Below are 11,514 nucleotides of genomic sequence, written 5' to 3'. Positions count from 1 at the left end.
CCTGAGCTGCCTATGCTTCTCCTCTCTGCTCCCAGTGATTAGCTCCGTTTGTCATAAGACTGCGAGGGAGAGGGAGACACCAATGAGGCACTCACAAGTGTCCTAGATTAATGGATTATAGATGAATGAGCTTTTTTCCCTCACTTGGTGATAAATGAAACACTTTATTCACTTATTCTACAGCTCAGTCTTTCTGTCTCACACATCGTCTTTACCTCTGTGCCTCACTCCTTTTTTCCCCCTTTTTTTTCAGTGGTATGGAATTGGATTTTTAATCTAGTTCTATGAAGTGTGGTCTGTCTTCTCATGGATGGCTGCTTCCAAACGTATTGCTTTAGGAAAGGTCACGGCCTCCACGTTGACACCACATTGTTGTCTGGTTGGACTCTGATGCCACAACTCTTTGCTGTTGTCCCTTTTTTGGCTGTCGCCGCCAGACTCTCTAAAGCACTCACACTGTCACCCTGTTTCCCTCTTTTTGCTCTCCTTCCTGATTCCTGGGAGACACCTGTCGGTCTGAGGCAACTCATATTCAATTCTTTCTGACTTGTCTGTGCCGACACCTATTTACCTAATTACCTCATTTATCAGGAACAGTCAGATGATGAGAGTAAATGTAACTTAATGAGCTCGGAGCTTGAGCTTGAAGCTGGGAAAACAGACATGTTTTATTTCAATAACGGCAACTAACGATTATTGATCCAGGTAATTAATTTCAAATAGCAAAATCGGAGCTAATTAAAGTACATATATAACAGAAAATGGCTTTCCATTCACCAAATCAGTTAATGTATCCTTGAGGAATAAAGGTGTTGAGTGCATTTCCTTCCTTGTAAAAAAAAAATAAAAAAAAAATGCAAAGTTGAATTAAAAAAAGCTCCAAACAGCTGTATAAATCCAGCATTGTTTATGTCCATGTTCCTTAGTTTGTAGCATTCTTCTTCCCTGTCTTGCACAATAGAGCTGTCAATTTTCCTCAAAATTGTGTTCAAATTTAATTCCATATTTTTTTCAATATTCAAATTATATTCAAATGTTTAATGCTCAAATTCAGCCTATTATTAATATTTACTACACTACACAGGCTTACCTTGCCATTACCAAATACATATGGTGAATAATCAACAGGTGATAGCTTTCTTGTTAACTAATAATTAAGCTTAGGCACAAAATGAATTACCTAAATTGTCAACTTTAAAGGACAAAAAGTAAAACAACCTCATTGCCGTTCTCCTGGGGTTGCTGCGCCCCGTTGCCATGGCTGCGCCCTCCTCGTCTTCCTCCTCCCTAATCCCCGTCAGCTCTACTTTCACTTTCTCACGTACATCCTGCTGTTGGTCTCGTTACTGATGAATAAGCCGATGGAAACGCGGGTCGAGCTAGCTCTTAGAATTAAGCAGCATGAATGCATCTTTGTCATGACTGCATCACTTATCGAGGTCCGTCGATATCTTTGTTTTCATTTCACCGAGTGCTGCGATTTCTGATTTTGAGAAAACTTTATTGTTCATCAGACTTCATGTGACAAAAGCATTAGTTTATGCGGGTATGGCCAAGGCGAGGATTGCGAGATTTGAAAAACACAAACGTTCAAATACTAATTTCAGCATTTGATTAGTATTGATTTTTTTTACTATTCAAATTATATTTGATTCACGGATTTTATTCCAACAGCCCTTTTGTGCAGCATACTGCCATCTTTAGATCAGTGGAATCGTGGGCACCAGCACTCAAGACAAAACAGGGACACATCATAGAAAAGCTGCTCCACAGCACTACTAGAGAACTAAACCCCCACAGGAAGTAGTCCAGTCTACAGTATGTGTTACTTAATGCAAAACAACCAAGGTTAGAAAAAACATTGTTGGGCATTGTTTGATTAAGAGTTAACAGTAAAAAAACTAATCTGTGTCATATGGACCGTGTAGTGCATTCCTTATTATCTTTGCATCGGGAGGAATGTAAACAGCAACAGCAAAAACAATTATCTTGGCAACAATGTCAAGGAAATCAACTCTGACCACCATGTTGAGCACCGTTGATGTAAACAGACACACATGTTGAAAGAGTACCCTGAAGCACAACGTAAATAATAATTACCAGCAGTGAATTCTGACCGTATAGACTGTATTGTGCAGGAGGCTGATCCGTTTAGACCCATTGTTATTCTCATCCATCAGAACCATCAGCAGAACAAGACTGCTTTTATTTCTGTCAAATATGTCTTCTTCCAATATGCTTCAGTGTCTGGAAGTGTCAAGTGTCACACCAGCGGACTCTGAGACATATTACACACACATACACACACACACACACACACACACACACACACACACACAATGTGTCAATAGTGTGAGGGGGAAATGATTGCCATTCTCCAGCTCCGGTAGGTCAACAGTGCTGAATCTCCCACTGAGCAGAGAAAATACTGCATTTAGCAGACGGGGCGATTGGAGAGATTGGCCTAAATGACGAGAGATGACAACGTGTGTTCGATGTTATTCCATGGGGGACACGCATGCCGTCCTCACAGGGACCGTTAACCATACAAAACACAAAGGCATCATGTCGGGCCAAGAATAATCTACTTACCAAAGTAAGTGCTGAGAACAAACCCAAAGGAACAACAGTCAGTCACAAGTTCCCAGAACACATGGTGATGATTTAAAAAGGTTTATTTAGACCATTAGTCCTAAACAGTGAGGTATTAAATTCACAGTGATATAAAAAAAAAAAAGAAAGAAAAGCAGCAAAACCCCACATTTGGGCTTGAACACAAAGTTTTCCGCATTTGGCTTGATTTGAATCTCTCGGTTGTTGTTGATTTATTTTCTTGTTGAACCACAAATCAATTCAGTGTTCGACCAACCAACAACAAATCCACAATTTCCCAAATATTCAAACTCTCCTTCAGGTTAAAAATGAACCCCAGCTTGGACAAATTGAGCAGGAAGGTAAAATGAATGTTAACAGTAAATTGTACATGCCATTGAGGTGCGCAGCCACAGTTTTCCACAACAATAAGGGACAATAAGTGGTTATTGGCGACATTACGGAGTGATGGTTAAAGTGCAGACTTGTTGACTTATGGCTAAAACAATTTCTTTTTCACACTTTTTCACAATTATAGCATATTATCCATTCAGAGCGTTAAAATAAAATGAGTGATTATTTAGATTTACATTAAATAGCTTTAATATCAGGAGCAAGGCCTATCTTCATCATGAATTTGTTCCTTTTTTGTGCTCCGATGTCTCATTGAGCTGATGGATGATACATTTCAGCGAGGAAGCAAGAGACACAGTCAGTACAATAGTCTTCACATTCATCTCACAGGCAACGAGAAGTATTGTTCGTGAGTGTGTTGGCATTTGTGTTCCCAGCACAGTGGGACTGAGAGAGGCTCACATAATATCAATTTCAATGTTTCACACTGAGGTTTACAGTAATTTATCCTTTATTTCTTTCTCTGTCAGGCTTCTCTGTGGTGTCCCTGCTACCTCTGAGAGGTGTGCAGACACACTAAGTGGAGCAGGAGAGCATTAGGATGGAGTGAATGGTGAAATAATATTCTATCCTCCCATGCATGCATCCAGCAGAGAGGGACTTAGCCCACAGTGGAGATTCATTTCAGATTGTGTTCCATTATTTTCTTAGCCTTGCACTGAAAATAAGAGCTCTCTGGGAAATAATGTGTTGGAGCCTTTGATCAGCTTAGAGGCTGAGACAGATTTTTTTTTCTTCTTTTCTTTTAGTTAGGTCAAGTAAAGACGGTTTTATTGTTAAGACTCAAAAAAGTCTGGTTAACATGAGCATGTTTAGTATATTTTGCACGTTCAATGTGCTGAAGAGTTACGAAACTTCAGCATAGGTTGATATTGCTCTGTGAAATAAATAGTCGATTAGTTAATTAACAGACAGTAGATTGTTCTACCTTCTCAGATGTGTGGAATAGTTTTTTCTCTTTTCTCTGTTTAAGCCTGAAATATTTAGGGAGTTTTGACTGTCAGACAATGAAGCTTTGAGTTTTATCTACACTGGTGTACTGCTGGGGATCCCGTGGAGTGCCTTGAAGGAATTTGGTGTAAAAGTGGACATGAGGCGCATTCAAACTTAACAAACTTTGAATCAAAAAGCCCACAGCTTCCGGGCTCTGAGGTCCAGCATGTCATTTATTATTCAAAACAAGTATCAAAGTAAAATACAATAAGTTATTTCTTTATCATTTCAATATGTTATTTTAAATGCAAATAACCACTATAAATGATAATCACGAAGTAAAAGGACAACATTGAGATATTTTGACGGTTTGTAATGACTTCAGGCTGCTTGAAATTATTATTCAGGATAGCGTTAAGTCCAACCCTTGCTGTCAATCATAGTTTGTAGAAGAAAATTGGAATCAGAATTGGCAAACATGGGAATCGACTAGTCTCTGGCAGCTTTTGATGATATCGTTTAACATTTTCTGACATTATATAGACAAAATAATTGCTTGATTAACAGGAAAAATGTATTAAACATATTAATGAATGCTGAAAATAAGAATTATTTTTCATCGTAATGACATGTTAACCACATTTATCAGCACAATTCAGAAAGTGTTTTTTCCTGGAAAGTAAAATCAGGTTCTGTAGAAGCTACTTTGGTGAGAGCCAATTATCTTTTACCATTTGTGAACTTGTGGCAGGTAATTTCATGCTACATACAAGGTAGATTGCTTTACATTAACTGCCTGCCGTATATTACCGACTGACAAATTGCTTTAGTTACTGATGTACTCTTGATGTTATATACCATTTAAATATGAGTAATAAGTCGAATTACAACTTGACACCGGTGATATTTGGGAGACGTGATTCACTGTTTTTACATTCAGCTCACAGTAGAGCCGAGTTGAGGTGAAGTAAAGTTGCCACTTAATATTGTCATCTTTTTTATGAATTTGTATTTCTCCCTGGGTAGAGCATGTGTAATTATTGTACCATTTGCATACTCTTGGAAAAGTGAAAGAAACAACATTAATAACTACTGGCTTTGCGAGACCTTATGTAAATATGGCAGGTTAATGAGAAAACAAGCAGGAAAGAGACAGAGGAGACAAATAATGACTGACGATGACAGTGGATGTTCGCCACAAGTCTGATTAGACAATGTGAATCCTGCAGTGCTACGCCACGTGCCACTGATCATTAATATGCACTTTGGAGCTACGTGACAAAAGGCCACAGCCAAGGCAATTTAATTTCCTAAGCAGGGCCTCTGAGGAGTTAATTTCAAATGCCCTCCAACCACGACGCAGTCTGAATTGCATTTGGAGGGAGAAAGCGGCATGATTGAGGGGGGGAATTTCAGACTTGCCAGTTAAAAGGCAGAAATAACACGGCAACACTGAACAATATAAAACATCATGAATACATGATTTCCCCTTCAGTGTGTGTTCAACCTCTGTAAACTGCGGCTCAATCTTTCCCTTCACCTCCATCCAGCTAGGTCGTTAGCTAGAACGAGCTGCACAACGTTAGCTGCACAACGTTAGCTCCACTTCTTGCACTAGGCAGACATGCGGGTCACGTGGTTGGTGAATGCTGCTGATATGACATTAAATGAAGTTTGTGATTTCCCTTCAGAGGAGCAGATATTTCTCCATTACAAACCTTATAATTAACTTTTTAGGGCTGTCTATAAGGATAAAACAAGATCAACATATACTCCATCATTGTAGGAAATGTGCGTGTCGGCTTTTTCCATGTGCCTTTTTATTCGGCACAGAGGTAGCTGAGCACAAACATTGGAAGCAGACAAAAACAGCTTGTCTGGCTCCATCATAGATGGCTTTCAACAACTCTACATCCATGATATTCACTCATGGTGTATTTAAAATGTGCAAATATAAAAACTAGTCAGATTTTAGGGAATATTTTGACATTTTGGGAAAGAGGAATTTTCCTTTAGAGAGAGGCTTGCCGTTTCCCCTTTTCCAGTCTTTATGCTAAGCTAAGCTAACAGACTGCTGGCTGTGGCTTCATATTTAACAGACAGATATGAGAGTGATATTGATCCTCTCATCTAATGTTTGACAAGATAGCAAGTAAGCATGTATCCCAACTGTTGCTTTAATCACACATTAACCTTGAATAACTATAAACTACATTAACCTCTGAAGAAAAGCAAGGTTATTTTTGGATGTTATGGGGACTAGCTTTCTAAATAAAAACATGAATACAGCATGTAAAAAAAGACAGTTTAAAATGATTTGCTCTTTTGATAGGATAGCTGCTTTCCCCTGCATCCAGTTTTTGTGCTATATTGGGTGAAAGAGATTCTGTCCCAGTAAGATTACAACAACACTTTTTTGGGGTATTTTTTAGCATAATTCAGATGTTTTAAAAGACTCTGCCTAATTAATATTTGCTAGCTTTATCACCAAGACAGCCCTCAATAGGCTGCAGATTTAAGCCAATACCTAATTTCCTGATGAGTTGTCCTTTGCTGAGGGCAGAATGCATATTTAAGTGTGGTGTAATGGTAGCACCATGGGAAAGGTCATCAAAGGACATTAGAATATGAAAAGGTCACCAAAATCGATAGCTTTCCCATTGGGAGAGTTGTTGCCCATTAACATTTTTCAAATTAGTCAGACCCTGTTTTTAAAGTGTAATGGTCATAAGCCTAAGTTTACGATATTATCCGCCGGCATGTTTTAGCCCGTCCTATAGAGCTGTCAATTTTCCTCTATAATCCTATTCTAATCTAATTCCATATTTTTTTCTTTATTCAAATATTTAATGCTCAAATTCAGCCTATTATTAATATTAACTACACTACACAGGCTTATACATTGCCAATGCCATTATAGGAATGTGTGCGCCGCTGTCGGCTATTTCTGATTGTGAGATTGTGATTCAGAAAACTTTATTGTATATTGTATAGACTTCATGTGTCAAAAGCATCCATTTATGCGGGGAGGCCAAGGCGAGGAGGGGGATTTGCTAACGTTAAAATAAAAATAATCAAATACTAATTTCAGCTTTCGAAAAGTACAGATTTTTTTACTATTCGAATTATATTCGATTCCCAAAGTTCATTCCAACAGCCCCTACCATCCGGCTACAAGATTAAGTCAAAGCCAGCCCACACTTGTTCTAATGAAGTGCCAAGGATGAACGGCTTAAGGACGGGCGTTGAGGAGCTTCTGCGTTGTGCGTTGAGTAAGGTGCAGTTTGAAAAGGACTTCAGCTGGTTCAGAGGGGAGTTGGACCCAAAAGGCCGCCAAGGAGAGTGAGCCTGTGGAATCAATGGCATTTAATTAAATTGATATGGTGAGCGAACAATGCAATAGATCACTGGAGCTGTTCTTCGTGCCGGAGATAAGCCACCTTGCCTGCAACATGGGTCAAGAGCGAAGGTTGACTTATGTGGTCTTAATCCATAGCAAACACACACACACACACTCAACTGTCTCTCTAACACTAGTGTCATGGCATTTCGTGGTGAATTAATTTAACACATGGGTTATCAGGCTTACTCACAGCCGAGAGAAGAACGAAGTGCTAAACAGCTGCACTCGATGAATGGCAATCAGTGCTCCGTGATAAGACATTGTTCAGCCATTAAAGAACAACAAAAGTCCTGAGTGAATTGTCCTTTGTTCGTTCCGTTTTACATTGACATATTTTCTGGACTGTAAAATTAGCTGCAATTTAGATAGATGTATTTTTGGTGAGACCTGTCGAACCACCAGCCTTCAGCTTTCATGTTTTTCCCATCCTGTCTAATATTAGTATGCAGCAGTAAAGAACAATATACCACCTGTCATAGCAGGCAGGCAGCAAAGGAAATGCTATTTCTTTTTTGTAATCTGTAATATATAAATATATATATATATATATATATATATATTCCTGAGATGGAGGGGTTTAGGTGGGAGTCTATTCTGCCTGTGTGAATGCACCAGAGGAGAAGGCAAACCAAAAGGCATGCCTTTTTAGTAAAAGGTCAGAGTAGGCTTTTCCAGCTCCCAGTGGATCCGCCGTCTCACTCAGGAATAAAGAAAACAACAAACACTCTTGCTAGAATGACTCACTGGGCTTTAAAAGGAGATTAAATACCTGTTTGTTTCCCCCTCCTTCCTTCCCTCCCTCTCAGCAGTAGGCAAGTAATGGTGCTATCTCCCCACGGAATGGTTGGTTACATACTGTTCTGAGGTGAGACCATCACCATATCCTGGGTAGAGGAAGCTATAGCCAATTTTAAGGTAGGTACGGCCAATTTTAAAGCTAACCACTGTGAGGAAACCCTGCCGTTTACTGCCATCTCTTCACTAAAATGTATTCTTAAAAAGAGAGAATTGTGAGCGCAGCAGGGAAATCTTTTTTTATCTTCCTCATTACTTCCAAGACGGAGACCGGTAACCATGTATTGAAGCCAATGCATAAAACAAAGATTCATCATCGCAAGCCATTCTGACTTCTGATCCAAAACTCATGACCCCAGCCTTGAGACGGCGAGTCTTTGGAAGCCTGAACCCTCCCTTAGGAGTGGAGGGTCCAATGTTAAATGCTGCTGGCCCCCCCGTCCTCCACTTAATGCTGCCTGTTCTCCCTTCCCTCCCCACAGCCCAGAGATGCACACTATTAATAGCTCAAATGCTTAACGGTGCTCCAATCAAAAGAAAAAGGTGGCGGAGAAAGTTCAAAAAGTAGCTCTGAAGCTATTTCAAGCCTGGATTTGCCCGCTCGCATAAAAAAAATAAAAGAACCGATTGTTCAAGAGACACAAACAAACTGCAGTAACAAAGCCAATTCATATTCTGTGACAACACTTTGCATCCTTACAATGACACCTCTTAGATATAGGAGCTGGAAAAAAATTTGACCTAAAAATGGAGTGCTGACATGTGGCACTGCAGGCATCGGGAGTATGTAGCCAGCAATGTTTACGGAGCAATTGTTCTTCTTTACATTGAGTATAGATTGGAAACACTTCATAAAAGAGGTGAGCAACATGAGGTGTTGCAGGAAGAGTCTGAGTCGTCACTAGTGGAATAAGTCTGAATTCAACTGTTGGGAGCTTGTACAAATACACGCATAGAGCAGCGGGAAATGTTGAAGGTCTGCCGAAAGCAAAAAGAGAGGATATTGGTCAGAATAAGAGAGAGAATCAAGAGGTACTAATTACAACCGAGGGAAGAAAGAAAAAGGTGGCCAAAACTAAACGCAGTACAGCCAAAGAAAGGGAGAAAAACATTGCCAAATGTATAATTTCCTTCATTCTTTTTTTCAGTTTGAGAATACGAAGCCGCTACGTGACTGTTTTCTGTTCTTTGGCAACGAAGAAGAGCAGAGAAATAATAATCCAAAAATTCCATTTGTCCATTTTCATTTAAGCGTGTTTTCATGTTTTTGTTCATGTAAATGCGATTCTTAGAATGAGACTCTTACCACCAAAAAAGCCTTTAAAAAAACGAACAAAAGAAAAACCCATGGTTAAATCAGTATAATTAGAGCTGTTTGTCACACTGTCCCCTGCACATCAGCTGCCGCTACCTCATCAGCAACCGTTTCACAACCCCAAAATACTCTCTTGATTGTAATTGTCCTTTATGCTCACATAACCTCATTCAGATACTTCACAGACAGCTTGTCGTGACAAATTGCAGTGTGAGGTCTTGAGAAACGATGTCGGTGGGAGCGTCTTTGAAAAAAAAAACAATTTGTGAAATTGTGCGAAATCTGGTCAAACTTGATTTTTTTTTTAAACATTTTTTTTTACACACAATCCCTGTTATGTTTTTGATGGTGTATAAGGGCCACTTTAGAAAAAAAAACTGAGCCGAGAGGTGGGCAATATTAAGAGAAAAAAAGTCACAAATTTGCCACTTTATAAATATATATAGCCGATATAAACAAGTCACTTAGTTCTGCTAACACCCGATGTTTGAGGTTGCTATGACAACAGGTGAAAACTACCACTAGCATCTTAGCCCAACCGCCGGTCAATAACACCCATAAGATGACAATTTGGCCCATATAAATAAAAACCATCAACAGCCATCACCCAAAGGACCTTAACAAGGCATTGTCCCACGTTGTGATATATTAATTAGAAAAATAAATGCGTACATTCGTGGGAAGTTAGCAAGCATAAATGCCGGTTGTATAAATTAGCAAATTTGCCACTTTTTCCCCCTCAGATTACCCCCCTCTCTCTGTTTTTCCCCTCCCTACAGTGTAAAACCCTCACAGTCATATAAAGTATTAACAGACATTTTAAGAGTTTATTTCATAGTTGTGAAAGTGAACATGCATGAAACACCAATCTTTACCTTACACAATCCTTGTCTTGCGGTTGTGCATTTCAGTTAACGTCTTGTTGTGGTTCTCATGCTCAATTGTCGTGTCTGATGGGGGGATTAGTACTTAGTGAATTCCCTAATCAACGGTCTTAACAATCTATTAATTAGACTAATTGTCTCGCTCTCAAAATGAGCACTTGACTTACACAATAAGAGTTTTAATAACTCAGTCAGCTTCTTCCTGTTGAATGTAATGTGCCAAGTGACCCATGCAGTGTAGGTAAACTTTCAGAGCTGTGTGTGGACGGATCAGGCGGACCATAAATTAGTCAATTTCCACCCCTGCTTCTGCTTCTGCCTCAGAGAGGGGGGGGGGATGTAATCGGCAATGTAATCTGAGCATATGCCTCGCTTTACCATGAACTGTAATTGGCTACTCGTTTCATACGGAGCAGCTTGTGGTGACAAACTTTCTTCCGCCGGGAGCAAAGTAGACAGATGCCGTCCGTCTCTCAGTCTCCCTTTGCATCTGCCGATCTCTGCTGTCTGTGATCCCGTTCTGTCCTTCCCTCTCTCCCATTCTGTTTTCCTCTCTCCCCCTTAAATCTTGATAAGCTGGTCATTCTTTAGAGCACAGTGACAGTGAATGGAGCAGATTATAGACTGGGCTGGAACCTCAAGTCTATGAGGCTAACCGTGAGATTTGGATTCTGATATTCTCTTTGTTTCCTGGTGGGAACGCCCAGCTGGGAAGAATGCAATAATATTAATTCCTTATTATCTATTATCGGATCAACTCAAATGAATGGCAGGCGGTGCATATGTGGCTGTCCATATTGTAAAAAAAAAACGTTACGCATCAACCCGAGAACTATAATTTACAGCAAGGCTTCAGGATAGCTTTATGTTTCATCACAGCCCTGAAACATATTTCAACTGTCCCGAAGTCAGCATGAAGAAATTCATAAAGAGTTAGAAATTCAAAATGTTGTGAAACTGAATTGTGTGTGCGCGTGTGTGTGTGACACAGACAGTTTGGTTTGAAGATCTATCAATGAGCGCGATCACACAGCTCTCTCTCTCCCCCCCACGTCTTTGTGGAGCAAAAACTCACTAGAGATCTCTCCTGACAGTTTTTGCTCCCCAGCTAAATGCTCACACAATTGATGAGTCAGCTTTGATACAGAAATGGGGGCCTTTTTTTTTCTCTCTCATTG

The sequence above is a fragment of the Eutrigla gurnardus genome (genome assembly GCF_963514095.1).
Source record: "Eutrigla gurnardus genome assembly, chromosome: 10".
Taxonomy (NCBI): domain Eukaryota; kingdom Metazoa; phylum Chordata; class Actinopteri; order Perciformes; family Triglidae; genus Eutrigla; species Eutrigla gurnardus.
This window is presented reverse-complemented; position numbering follows the sequence as displayed.